General features: G+C 44.0%; 1 protein-coding gene, 1 non-coding gene and 1 pseudogene across 2 annotated transcripts in view; 2 read left to right on the top strand and 1 right to left on the bottom strand.

The window, feature by feature from the left end:
• The window catches only part of PLCB4 (phospholipase C beta 4), a 423,084-nt gene that overhangs the window by 334,822 nt on the left and 73,335 nt on the right, over positions 1-14,927 (bottom strand). The gene's annotated exons all lie outside the window — the stretch shown is intronic.
• Positions 1,979-2,082, top strand: LOC137750837 (U6 spliceosomal RNA). The gene has a single exon (XR_011070616.1). It is a non-coding gene; the product is annotated as a U6 spliceosomal RNA (small nuclear RNA).
• Positions 12,941-13,553, top strand: LOC137750276 (ran-specific GTPase-activating protein pseudogene; annotated as a pseudogene).

Raw genomic sequence — 14,927 nt, 5'->3', positions numbered from 1 at the left:
AAGTCAGGAAAAACTCTCCAAATACCTACCACTTATTGGACTTCTATATTTAATCCATCAATAATGATACCTACTATTGTTGAGCCTTCACCAAGTACTAGGCACCAAGCAACACACTTCTCATGGATTAGCCATTTATCTTTCACAACTGCACACGTGGAAACGTGTGATGGACACTGTGATGCAATGACCAGACCCCTCCGGGAACTGAAGATCTGATTCCCCTGCTACTCCGAGAGCTGTGGCATAATGTAAAAAACTGCCCTCAACTGAAGAAAGCTGCTCCGCCCAAGGTCAAGCACCACCCCCTGTCAGCGGCCTCCAGTAGTCAACATCAGTGAATAAAGGCCCGACCCGCTTTAGAGCTCCCTGCGGGGTTGACTGAGGCTGCTGTTAAGACTGCATCGCAGCCCAGCTTCTCCCGCTGCCCAGTCCCACATCCTTCCTTTCCCCTCCATAGGTGTTGCCCTTAAGAGACAGCATAGGTACTGCAATTACTTTCATCTTTCAGATGAAAAGAGTGAGTCTCAGAAAGGTTAAGAAAGTTGCCCAGTCACACAGCCAATGAGTGGTCCGGCTGGGATTGGAACCCACACATTGTGCTGCCGGAGCCCAGGCTCTAGATTATTCTGCTCTAGTGCTCAGTCAGGTTTGCATATTTATGTCCAATAAAGTAAACTGGTTAAGCTGGCTGGTGTCCTCAGAGTAGATGGCAAGAAGCAAATTAGAATGAGAGAAAGAGCTGCAAGAGAAGGCAACCTCTGTTATCTGTCAAAGACAACCAGAAAACAGAAATACTCCAGATCTTTCAAGCCAAGAGCATGGTTACAGAGTGATGGAATGGCCGAGAGGCCACAGAGGGAACAGGGAGGCAGCCCAGAGACCAGCACCCGTGGAGAACTGCTAGCTTGCCTAGGCAGGAGGGATGATGGAAGGAAGAGGTGTTATCAGAGCCCAGAGACTGGGGACAACCAGCAAGACTAGAACAGGATAGGCTGCTGTGGAAAAAGAAGAAGTTTGGTGGGAGCAGAAGCTATGGAAGAGACACAGCTGTTCCTAGAGATACCAAAGAAAGCAGAAAGGGGCCCGGAGAGATACCCTTACGTCTCCCCTTGGACACCAGAGGGCAAGAGAGCCTGGGAAATGTGGTTCCTTGCAACACGGAGAGGAACAGGAAACAGTCAAGAATGGATCTGAGAACAAATCTATCTGAGCAGCCCCAAAATGCAGCTAATCAACTGACAATAAGGAAGTATGGAGGAACACTCTGAAAATAAAATACAAGAATTTTAAAAGTCGGACTTCCCTAGCGGTCCAGTAGTTAGGACTCCACGTTCCCACTGCAGGGGTCCTGGGTTCCATCGATCCCTGGTGGGGGAACTAAGATCCCACAAGCCTCCTGGCACCGCCAAAAAAAAAAAAAAAAAAGAATTTAAAAAGTATGTCTCTCAAAACTCAGTTTGATGGCAAGTAGTCCAACATACTCCAGCAGTCCTTAAGCAAACACAAATAATAACAATAGAAAATGCCTTTCACTACATGGCTCTTTACAAGGCACGTTGTTGTATTACCACACAGTTCAATAACTGATGTCTAAATGGGTGCAAAGTTTCCGTTGTTTTCTGTTTAGTAAATCAGGGGAATATACGTAATATTTGTGGAAGTATTTCCATCATAAAAATATCTAGTTTATTTGATAATGCTTAACTGGGTAAAATTTCATGAGCAAAATTTGATTTATATAGAATAAATTGTCCCCCACCCCTGTCCGCTAAATTAGGTGTTAATGTAGCTCCTATTCTGGAAGGCTAGATCTGCCTTCATGATTCTATCTGCTGTTTGACAAAGTAGGAGCTAGAATACAAATTCTTTCCTCTCTTCTCGGAAGTCCTCTGCAGCAGAAATCCTTGGGAGTGTGGAGGGAGCGGAGGAGAGAAAACCCCGAAAACAAAAACATATCACCAAGGATTTCCCATCAGTGCTTGCTTCAGCAGCACAGATACTAAAACGAGAACAATACAAAGGTTAGCATGGCCCCTGTGCAAAGACCACGTGCCAATTTGTTAAGCAGTCCTCATTTTGCTTTCTTTTTCTAATGTTCACAGGTGGGGAAACAAAGGCTGTAGTAAGTGAAATGACTTACCCAACCGAGGGCCCTTCCCACTTCAAACCACACCCCACTTTTCCTCTGAAAAAAAAAAAAAAAAAAACTCCAGTCACAGTATTCAGCAACTCAATTTTTAACTATCTACTTTGTCCTTCCAAAGACATCTATTATCTATTTTAAAAATTACTTTTATTATAGTCCCTCCAGAAGGAATGTGATTTGTTCATATACAACGATTGCAAACACAATTTCAGTCCCTTCCACCGCCTCCCCTTCACCCCAAACACAGTTTCTTTGAGGTTATTAAAACCCAATGAGATTGAGAGAACATCTGGGTTCCAGGCTCAGCTTGGCTTCTAGCTAGCTGAGTGGTTTTAGGCTGGCCAGTTAACCTCTCTGGGCCTCTGTTTATTCATTTCCAACATAATGCAACTAGAACTAGCTGATGACCACAATCCTTTCAGCCCTGAAATGATTCCACAGAAAGATAATAGAAGTCCTGTGGGGAACCAGATGAACTCTCTCTCACTTGACCTGGCCCAGACATCTATCTGTGAGATTGCTTATCAGAACTAAAAGTACAGTCTGTGGCCATGGCATACTGAAAAGTCTGACCTCATTCCTCACTCTCAGTTGACTGTGATCTCAACAGGCAATTCTCAAGTTGGGTTCCAGGGTTCTGACTGCAAACAGAGCCTGAGTCTTCTCCTTCCCCGTATCTACATTCTGCTATGTAACCTTGCAGTGTCCTCCTACTCTGACTGGCCTGTGACTCCCTTGACCAATGAGATATTAACACGATACAAGCAAATGCTGAAAAATACATGCACTGCTGGCTCCGCTCTCATTCTTGCTCCTCTGTCATGGCCAGGAGAACATGCTAGGTCTAGCGTGCCTCAGAATGAAAGCCATATATAGCAGAGACAAGTGACCCCAGTCTTCCTAGCTAAAGCTATCCTAGATCATCCAACAGCCAGCTGAACTCCAGGACATGTGAGCAAACCCAGCCCAGATCAGAGGAGCTGCCTGCCCAATCCACACCCGACCAGAGAGAGACACGTGAGTGAGATTAGCTGGAATCAGCCAAGTCCAGATCAAGATCAGCTGAACCCCCCAAACTTGCAAGCTAAATACATTTTTATTATTGTATTCCACTGAGATGTTATAGTTGCTGGTTATGCAGCATTACTGTGGCAATAGATAACAAGCTCTCAGCCAGACTATAATGTCTATTTCCAGAGTGAAGCTTCCTTAGTGGTGAAACAAGTGTGGCACACGCTGCATGCCTTAATCATAAAGGTGCACAACAGACATGAATGCTTTCAAGGCTCTAAGAAGTCCCACAGAAAAGAAATTTAACTTTGTCTAACTCATGTTTTCCTTAACCTATTTTACCAGGGACCCCCAAGTATGATTTGCTAATCAAATTCTCCCCCAACCTTAGATCCCAAGTCTGGGTTGAGCCTCTACCCAATCTTTTTGGGGTTAAGCCATGTATTTTATTGTCTCTTCCAAGGTACTTAGTGGACATTTCAAAAACAAACAAATAAACAAAACAAAAAACAGAAGTATTTTGAAACTATGAAAGCTTATATTGTTTATAACCAAAGTCTAATTAGAAATAAAGGGGAATATTCTGCAAATATCCAAAACCCATACATAGCCTCAGTCTAATTCCAACTTTCTCTATTAAAACTTGAAGAAAAGCCTAAGGTTGACCTTGTCATTCCCTCCTTAACATTCTTGACAGGCAACCCACTGCAATCTTCTTGTCGTGGTTCACAGCCTTTGATGATCAGGGCCTTTGATTATCCATCTCCTCTCCCGCTATTCTTCCTTCCCTCCATCTCCTTCCTAACCTATTACTACTCTCTGGTCTATATGCTACCCATGCTGAACTACTTTCAATTCCATCAAATGGCCATGAGCTAAACTCTCCAGAATTTGGTCCTATTTGATGTGAACGTGAATTATGCAGCTTTGAAATAATATGATATTAAAAAACATTAATATGGTCTCACATTAATTTGAATGTTAAATCCACCCAAAATGTTAAAATTCTTCAAGAATTGTAGTTTCGAAGCTGGCCCAGCCGAGGGAACGCTAAACTCTGTTTACGGAGTGGCCACAGGGTGGCGCCATATTAGCTAATAAAAGGAAATATCCACCATCTTTTGTCAGAATTATTCTTCAATTAGGGAAGTTCTGAATTTGCAAGGACTTCAGAAACACAACTCTTCTTCTGGAAACTCTTCTTCACCTCTTAACCATACCCAAGACCAAACACACAGTGTTCATCCAGCCAAACTTCAATTCATCCTTCCTGTATCAGTTGAGACAGTACTTCTTCCCTGAAACTTTGCCTGAAACCCCTAAAAACAGGTGATAACATCCTCTCATGATTGAATTTGCCTGATTTTAACATTTTTCCACTATAAATGCCTATTTGGTCTACTCTCCTTCATGGGAGAGATCCTAGCTTGCCTGGTTCATAGTATATGATCAACGAATATAAGATGGGTTCGTGTGTGGACAGATGGAATGGATGGATAGATGAATGGATGGATGGATGGATATATGGATGGATGGGTGGATGTATGGATGGATGGGTGGATGTATGGATGGATGGATAGATGGACAGATGTATGTATGTATGGATGGATGGATAGATGGATGGGTGGATGGATGGAGGGATGGAGAAATCAACAAACAGGATGGGCCACTGAATAAAACATGACTGATTTTTGCTGTATATTCTCTCCTTATCCCCTCCCCTGTCCAACATCAAGGAAAGATAATTACAAGCACTAGGTAACAGCAGAGGAAACAGAAAAAAAGAACCTTGATAATCTTATCAGTTGGATAAGAGAGATATTATGAATTTAGAATTAAAACACAGAGTTTTTGAAGTGAGGGCACTTGTCAAAAATACAATAGACAATCAGGAAAAAAAAATGGTAGGACACAGCAGTGTCTTTCTTTTCCTAATCAAAGAAACTCTGCTGAAAATACACCTTTTATTTTTTGGATATAAACATTTTAACTCATTTGTTGAAAGCGAAGGACTCCCTCCAAGAACTGTGCTATGTAATGAATGTGACCTCTTCGATGGAAAAAAGAAAGATGTAGAAACGACTTTAGAGCTCCATGGGGTCAGATTTCCTGCTTCTCATCACAAAACTCACCAGAGAAATATTTTTGTTTCTCATTCACTTTCACCTTGGACACCAAAGTTCACTCTCTTAGTTACCCTATGAGTTGTCCCTTTCAATTAGGACAGAAATGAGTTCAAACACAGATAAGACAATTTAAAACCAAAAAAGGTTTGTCTCTGATGTTTCTTTCTTTTCGAATGCCTTTTGACCCCAGACCAAACACCCAGTATATCTCTGGCACTTTTAGGCAGAGATAGGAAAATAGCTCTGCCATTGACTTAAACATCCTGCCAAATGACGCCAGGTAATAGCCTTAGGGAATGTCACATGGACGATCTTTGGGCTATGTGTGTGTACAGCCTCGTTCTCTAGGCTTTAATTATATTTGAACTTTCTTTTGACCCTTTATAGACAGTGCATTTGAAAACAAGGGCTGTACAGTGTTTTCACCAGCCAGAAAAACCCCAAACAATTTTCTATGGATTGTTTTAACCCTCGAGTTAAGCAAAGGCATAATCTGCTGCTGCTGTTCTCCAGGTCGCTGTGTGCTATATTTCCCTACTGTCTGAACTCCCTTAAAAAGGCCCACCTAAAAATATAAATAAGAACCTGGCCCTTTAGTCATATCATCAACAAACCACATGAATGTTGGCAGCAGGGGACACCATCACTGGTTCTCCCAAATCTCAACCTTCAAGATGCGGTAACAGCCCAGCTTCTTGGAGCTGCTCTGTCCTTCAGAAGCTTGTTAAACTTTCAAGAATTCATTCGGGCCTCCTACAGCCTATTTTTCTGCATGCATTCCTTCCAAAGACATATGCATCCCCTGGGAAGAGATGAAAGTGATACCAAATAAAACAAAAGCAAACTTCAGAGGGACCTCTCAAGTAAATGCTCCCAAATAAAAGAACAATTTCTGCACATTGTTCTTCCCTTTCTCTCTTTAACCCCCCTCAGTCTCTCAAGGTTGTTTATTTTCTTTATTTATAAAAAGCACCCACCAGGTAACAAAATCAAGATCCCTTTTGCGGAAGGAAGCCCAGGCAGCTGTTTCCCAGAGACCATGAACCATTGTCACCAGGTCTCCCAGAGGCACAACTGAATCCACCCTATGCTTCTTGCCTATGCTGTTCCTTACTTGGCCATGAACAGTTGCAGTCAGCCCCAGCAATTTCTGCACCCTGTATAGTATAATCTCCTAAAACATCAGCTGAGAGTTTAGGGGCCAAATTTTAAAATAGCATCCAATTAATAATCCTAGTAATAATGAAAGAATTGCCAAACTGCTATGTTAATTCTGAAGCACAAGTGGAAGCTCAGCTAAATGAAGCAAAACTATTCCTCCACACCCCTCCCCACATCACCATTTAAAGGTTCCACTTAGTCATGGAAATTTCCGGAACTAGATAATGCAACATGTTAGCATTTTTACTTTTTAGGTTCTATTCACTTATTCAACATTCACTGAGTGCTGACTATCCCTGGATATGAAGATAAAAATTATTGACAGCTGATCTCAAAGATGTCACAAAAATGCCACTCAAAAAAGAAGCTTCTAACAGAATTTTGTTCATTCACCTAACAAGTGATCACTGAGTCCCTGGCGCTGTGCAGGCACTGAGGCTGCCACGGTGAGTGATACAGACAGAAATCCCTGCTCTCATGGAACCTCCCTTCTGGAGGGGCAGACTGGCACACAGATAAGTAAACAGTCTGGGTATTAGAAGACACTAAAGGCTGTGGAGGGAAAAGGGTAAAGTAGGGCAGCAAGCCCAGAGTGAAAGTCAGGGGGACAGCCATGTTAAACAGGAGGGTAAAGAAAGGCCCGACTGGCAAAGATTTGAAGGAGGCGAGGGAACAAGTCCTACAGACACTGGGAAGAAGAGTGTTCCAAGCAAAGGGAGAACGTGCAAAGGTCCTGGGGGCAGTGTGCCTATGTGTGTGAGGAGCAGCAGTTGGCAAGGGTGGCAGCACAGAGTGAGCGAGGGAAAGCAGTGACAGATGAAGGGGCCGGGCCAGGCCCCATAGGCCCTTTGAAGGGCTTCAGCTTATGTTCTGAATGAGGTAGGAAGCCACTGCAGGCCAGAAGCAGAGCCACAGGATCTGACTTACACGAAAAGGATCACCTGGGCTGCTGTGAGGAGCTGAGAATGCAGGTGGCTGAGGACATAAGCAAGACCAGCCAGATGGCCACTGCAGCACTTGGGCAGAGGACAGTGGTGAGTGGACCAGAGGTAGTGAGGAAGGTGATACAAACTGGTAAACTGGGGATGTTTTCTATACCAACAAACAACTTACTGATCGACTACACGTCTGTATTTGAAGGTTATACAAGTTCTTTATTTTCCTACTTAAATGCCCAGTAAAACTCCAAATTTGTGTTCATTGGGTTTATTTAGTTCACCAGGTTCTGATGATGCGTTAATTTATATCCCCAGCCTTTATCTTTCTACTGACCCCCAGTTATCCACCATTGCTTTAAGATACCTCGCTCCTCTGGTCCACTCCACCTTGGCATCCATTCCCAACCTTGGTCCTGGTGATCGTGGAACTAAGTTTCCATTCACCCAGGCTTCATATCCCTTTGTTTCTTCCTTTGTCTTCTCCACTGTGAATCCAGACATGGAACTACCAGTTCTTCCTCTGAACGCTATTTTTTTGGTAAGAGTACAGTATTGTCCGTTTTTTATTTTATTGAAGTATAGTTGATTTACAATGTTTCAGGTGTACTGCAAAGTGCTTCAGTTATACATACATATATATGTGTGTATACAGATGTGTGTGTGTGTGTATATATATATATTCTTTTTCAGATTCTTTTCCATTGTAGGTTATTACAAGATGTTGAATATAATTCCCTGTGCTTTACAGTAGGTCCTTGTTATCTATTTTATATATAGTAATATACTATAGTATATATAGTATCTGCTAATCCCAAACTCCTAATTTATCCCTCTCTCCTTTTCCCCTTTGGTAACCATAAGTTTGTTTCCTATGTCTGTGAATCTGTTTCTGTTTTGCAAATAAGTTGATTTGTATCATTTTTTGTAGATTTCACATATAAGTGATATCATACAATATTTGTCTTTTTCTGACTTACTTCACTTAGTATGATAATCTCTAGGTCCATCGATATTGGTGCAAACGACATTATTTCATTCTCTTTTATGCCTGTGTAATATTCCGCTATATATATATGTACCACATCTTCTTTATCCATTCATCCGTTGATGGACATTTAGGTTGCTTCCATGTCTTGGCTATTGTGAATAGTGCTGCTATGAACACTAGGGTACATGTATCTTTTTGAATTAGAGTTTTCTTCTTTTCTGGATATATGCCCAGGAGTGGGATTGCTGGATCATATGGTAGTTCTATTTTTAGTTTTTTAAGGAACCTCCATACTGTTCTCCATAGTGGCTGCACCAATTTACATTCCCACCAACAGTGCAGGAGGTGAACCCTATTTTGTACACTTCCCTCCCTCTCAGTTTCTCCTGCCACCACTGTGGTGTCAGCCACTACAACCTTCCAGGCAGTCTCACTGGCTCCAACCTCTCCCTCATCAAAACCCCCTTGCTAATTGTAATCAAAATAACATTCTGAAAGCAGAGGTTTTATGATGTGACTTCCCCTGCTTGCAAGCATTCAGCGCCTGCAACCTGGCCTCCAAGGGTCTCACCCAAAGGCTAGGGATCTCTTCATAGCCCTCCATTCTCTAACTTCTCATCCCTACACTACAAGGCTTCACTCCCTCTGGAGTGTGAAAAGAGCCTTCTTGCTCTTTCTCTCACTTTAACTTTCACACATGGGGCTTTCTCAGCCTGTAAAGCCCTTTCTCTCTCCCTTCTGTGCAAACTTTCCTAAATCAACTCATCCATGGGGGCTAGCTCAAATTATGCTCTCCCTATAAAAACACCCTGTAACTACTCCAGCCCCTATTCAGGTCCTATTATGGCCCTCTTTATCTGACTCTCTCATTATTAGGACCTCATGGCACAGGTGTATGCCATATTTCCTGGGTAGGTACAAACTTCATGGTCATGGAACAACTTGTATTTCTTTACACCTTTCACTGAGATACAAAATTCAATACGTATTTACTGAATTAAATTATTTCAGTGAAACAGATTAACTGAAACAATGTTACCCTCCATCTTAGTCTCTGAAAGTGTGGAATTGAAAACCTCTAGAATTCAAAAGGATACAGAATCTTTGAATAAAACAGAATCTGAGTTATTTCTTACTCTATTTCTCTTCTGCCATTTTTATTCTTTGACTCACTTTGTTTTTAGATAGTGTGCAACAGAAGAATTGGACAAAAAGTTACGGCTGGGGTTATCTCGAGATTATGCTCCCGCATATCACATCCCAAATTGTAATCTAACTGATATTTGACTTACAAACAAGACACTGGCCTAATGGGAGAGTAAGCAGGAATGGAATGCACAGCTCTGGCCCCACAAAGTTTGGCCATCACTGAGATCTCTGAGTACAGAACTGGGGCCACATGGTGCTAGAAGCAAAAAGAAAAAGAAGTTGGCTTTTAACCAGGCACTTATGAATCAATTTCGAGGCAGGAATTCCTGCTACATGTCAGAAACTACCACACAGCCTCCACCAGTATGCCTTAACAATAGGACTTCACTGACTCCTAAATCACCATGGTGGGGGGGGGCACTCTCTGAGAAATGCTGTCCTTGTAGTCCCCAAAACAGGCTGCTCTTAACTTCTCTCATCAAGACAAAGATTCTCTCCACTTACTCCTTCTTCAGGGCAACTACCTCCAATTTCTAATTCATGCAAACAAATAGCTGCCAGCACCTAACCTGAGCCACGCACAGTCACTGATGCCCTAAGGACAGACACACGTGCCTTTGCCTCTAAAGCTCACAGTGGGAGGCAGATGGTGATCAAGCAGACACACAGGCACACAATTACAAACTCTGATTAGTGTGATGAAGGAAACTGAGATGGAACAGGGCATGAGACTTAATCCAAAGGGTTCCACACTCCCCTGAGGAAGTGACACTTGAGCTGAGATTTGAAGACTAAGTTAGAAGTTAAATGACAGATGGGGAGAGAGAAGACAGGCTTCTTGTCCAGGGCCATGGAAGGACAGAGGGCAGGAGGGAGAACAGTGCACAGGAGTAACTTAAAAAAGAAAACAAAGCAGGGAGGGGATGACTCAAGAAGTCAGAAGGCAGGTCAAGCAGAACTTTGTGGAATATAGAAAGAAAAGAACTCTCTAGCCTCAGAGGGATGGGCAGGACCTGAGAATTCCTTCAAATCCTCTTAATGTTCTCATGTGCCATTGCCTACTCTGACCGCAGTTCCCGTGACATAACCCATCCTACCTCAGCCCTTCAAAGAAAATCCTCAGTAGCACAAGACTTGGCCCTCTCAACCCACCGATGAGTGGACAGCCAGCAACCAATATGAGTGTCTCTTGGAAGCATCTGAACTTGGGAGCATTTGAACCTGGGAGCTCTGCAGACACAGAGGCTATAGCCAGTTGGTGATGAACACTGAACTAAAAACCTTCCATGCAGTAGGGCCTGAGGGACACATTGGTCATATTGAGTCCCATACAAAAGAAAAAGAAAAGTATTTGTAAATTGTTCATCACTCTTCCCAAGTCTGTTTCCCCTCTCTGGGAAGCCAGCCCTGTGACTGCTTTGACCAACAGAACGCAGTGGGTATGGTCACCCAGGATTTCTGAGTCCTGGCCTTCAGGGCTCCGGTAACTTCTGCTTTTGCACGTATGTAACGCTCCCTCTTGTCATCCGGCCCCCAGGCTGAGAGAAGCCCAAGCCACATGGACAGGGGCCTCATGGAAGAGCACTCAGGTGTTCCATTGGCATCCCAGATGGACTCCCATTCTACAGCCAGCATCAACTGCCTGCCATGTGGGAGTGTCAGGGTGAGTATTCGACTCATTTGAGCCCCCAGATAACTAAAGCCCCAGCAACACCATGTGAAGCAGAAGAACCACCCAGCTGAGCCCAGTCAGCCTCCTGAGGGATACTAAACGGTGGTGGTTGTTTTAAGCCAATAAGTTTTGAGGTAGTTAAAGCAAGAGACAACTAAAGCAGAAATAGAGCAAGGTAGCAAATAAAATTAGGAAAGAATAAAGCAGAGATGCAGCCCCTGAATGACAGGGGAGTTCAAGCTTAATTCTGGGCTTTCCCACTCTAGTTCCATGACACTTGATCAGACTTTGTTCCTGTCTCTGTAATCCACAAACCTCAACTTCTTGACATTAAATGGCCTTTAACATGACCAGCTTAAGGGCTTTCTGTTCATAAGGGCTTTAGCTATAATACCCCCGTATTACAGTCACCGTTTTGTTCATGCCTCTGCAGAGGAATTCTTATTTATCAGTGTCCCATGAAGTAACCAGCACTCGTTATTGGTTCACTGTCTACAACTATGGAATTGATAAAACAGTCTTCACCAATTCCCTGCCTTGGGATATCAAGATTACTAATCCTAAAGGTTTAGGAACAAGAATAATTAGAAGGAATAAGGCTCAAGTATCTCTTATGGCAGGGGTGTCAGATATGTTCTACTAAATGGGTGATCGTGAAATATGGATGCTAACATAATCATTAGTAATTGAAAAGGTAATCCACCATATTTCCATATTTTAGGTAATTCTAAAGTGATACAAGGTAATTCTGTCATGGTAAATTTGGTGTAAGGGCGCACAAATCTGAGCAAAGGTACGTATTGATAGAAGACACCAATGGCTCTATCTCCCTCCTTTGAGACGCTCATGAATTAGAAACATGCATTGCTCAGTATTTAGAACATGTGCTCCATGAGGTCTAGCAATATGCTAACAAACACCCAAAGATTCTTAACTACATTGTTTTTGTTTTGTCTTCATACCTAATATGTTTAGAGTATATGTGCCATCTATATTATTTTAAGTGATTAGATTACTATTCTATCTCTTGGCCTCAAGTCCAGGCACTCCTCCAAAGGCTACCAGCATTTTGGCCAAATCATCATATGCCTCATTGATTCTCCAGCCCATGAGGAAATTCCACACCTTCTTCCATACCATCTCCCCTTCTCTCCCTGGGAATCTCATTTTCATGCTTCAAGACCCAACTCAATGTCACTGGTTCTATGAAGCATTATCTGACACTCCCAAGCTTAACTACACCCTCACTGACGTACACGTAATACTTTGTAGACGCCTATACTACTTAAAATATTTATCATAATTATTTGTTTGAACGTCTATTTTCTCAACTACATTGTGATTTCCTTGAAAGCAGTGATCAAATACTATTCATTACTGACTCCATGGTGCTTAGCAAAGGGCCGGAATCACAGGAGGCCCTCTGTAAACACGTACAGAATGAGTGCTTTCTGTTGCTATAGTGCCTTACTCTACGCTGCTTGAAATGCCTTTCACACCAGCTTTTAAAAAAAATTTCCAAAAAGTGGATTATAACCCATTAGAGGGATGAGAAATAGAAGGAAGTAGGAGGAACTGACTTACTTATCTAACATTAAAATACACGAGGGGTCGCGGGGCGGAGGGAAGAGCAGGCGGGCGGGAGGCACCGTCTCCAGACGCGGAGGAAGGAGCTGCGAGCAGCCGCCGAGAGGCCGCGGAGCCCGCGACGACCGAGCCGGCCGAGTAGCCGCCGCCGCCGCGCCTATGGCGGCCCCCAAGGACACCCACGAGGACCACCACACCTCCGCCGAGAATGCCGACGAGTCCAACCGTGACCCCCAGTTTGAGCCAATAGTTTCTCTCCCCGAGCGAGAACTTAAAACGCTGGAAAAAGATGAAGAGGAACTTTTAAAAATGCGGGCCAAGCTGTTTCGGTTCGCTTCGGAGAACGACCTCCCGGGATGGAAGGAGAGGGGCACCGGGGACGTCAAGGTGCTGAAGCGCAAGGAGAAGGGGACCATCCGCCTCCTCAGGCGCAGGGACAAGACTCTCAAGATCTGCGCCAACCACTACATCACGCCGATGGCGGAGCTGAGGCCGAACGCGGGCAGCGACAGCGCCTGGGTCTGGAATACCCACGCCGACTGCGCCGACGAGTGACCCAAGCAGCAGCTGCTGGCCATTAACGCCGAGAATGCACAGAAATTCAAAACGAAGTTTGAAGAATGCAGGAAAGAGACTGAAGAGAGAGAAAAGAAAGGATCTGGCAAAAATGAGAGTGCCGAGAAAGTAGCTGAGAAGCTAAGAAGCTCTTTAGGTGAAGGAGGGCAAGGAGCCGGAGGACGAGACCAAGGAGGCCGCTGAGGAGGAGCAATGAGTCGGCTCCCGTTGTGTCCTTTGTCCCTGTCTTTTCCCTTTTTCTTTTTTTCTTTTTTTAATTTGCCCTGCCCCTTCTTTTTGGTTTGTTTTTATTCTGTTTTGTTTTCACAAGGGACTTTATAGAAAGAACTGACTTCCAACAACAACAAAAATACATGAGAGAAATCTCTGAAATTTCCAGATGGGTAGATCCACTTCACCCTTCTGTTTCTATGAATTACCTATTATTCCATCTTATAGAGTCAGATACATTATAATTAACTGCATACATGGTCATAATAAGGCAGAGCTTCTGATTTTCAAGTCACTACTCAAACAAAGGAGACCAAAAAAAAAAAAAAAAAAAAAAGTTCACCAATTACAACGTAAGGCAGCCCTCCAAAAAGTCTTCTTTAACAAGCACCGCTTCTTTTGTTAATGCATCCTACATGCTGAGTGTCCTTAGGGCTCAAGTACAATTTACACTTCATTATCTTATATCTTCATACCGTCTCTAGCTGTTTCATCTCATCCAGTTCTGTCTGGAGAGCAAACTCTTCAAAATGGTGTCTCAGCCAAGGTCCCAGCAGGAAACAGATGGAACACACACAGGAGACAGCTCAGGGCATTTAATAAGGGATTATTTACCAGCTGTGGGCGGGGCTTGAGGAAGACAACCAGGGAATCTGAAGAGCCCTAGGCCAGAGGGCCAAGAGGACAGAGCCACGGGAACCCGGTGAAAGTGCTGTGGCTACAGGCGGGGTCGCCCGACAGACTCTGTGGCTTCCGGGAGGGCAACGGAGACAACCATCAGCCCAGTGGCAAGAAGAAACCTGGGGGAATAGAGGCTGACCTCGTGTTCCTCCTCCATCCAATCTTCTGCTATAGCCTCCCACTGCCTGAATCCGTCCAGACGCCTGAGGGCAAGGAAGCCCAGCAACGCAGCATCTAACGCTCCATCTGCAGACATGAGCACATGCAGACGGTGGAGTGCGGATCTGGAGGGGCAAACAGACTATCCAACACTGATGGTATCACAGGCAGTACCTACTCCTCAGCCCCATCTACCCCCTACTAGGGCACTAGGCACGCAGATGGTAAGAACAGAAAAGAGCCAACATGGGACGTTTGTCGGAATCACACTGTGTGTAGGAACCTCCACTTACACCCATTTCCATTTCCCTGTGAGCCTGCAGAAGTGACCCCTCCACAGCCCCTTGGCACTCAGCTCCCACACACACCGACGAGGCCTTACTCTAGGACCCAAGACTCTGATGGTGGGCTTTTCATCAAGTGCCTACAAGTAAGACCTCCAACAAATAGCCCAGCTCCTCACCCCTGCAGAAGACTACTGTGAAGCCTATTGTACACCGCGTCCAAAAGACAGTGCTCT

This window comes from Eschrichtius robustus, chromosome 16, assembly GCF_028021215.1.
Source record: "Eschrichtius robustus isolate mEscRob2 chromosome 16, mEscRob2.pri, whole genome shotgun sequence".
Lineage (NCBI taxonomy): Eukaryota > Metazoa > Chordata > Mammalia > Artiodactyla > Eschrichtiidae > Eschrichtius > Eschrichtius robustus.
The sequence above is the reverse complement of the archived record's forward strand: the minus strand, read 5'-3'. Positions and strand labels throughout refer to the sequence as shown.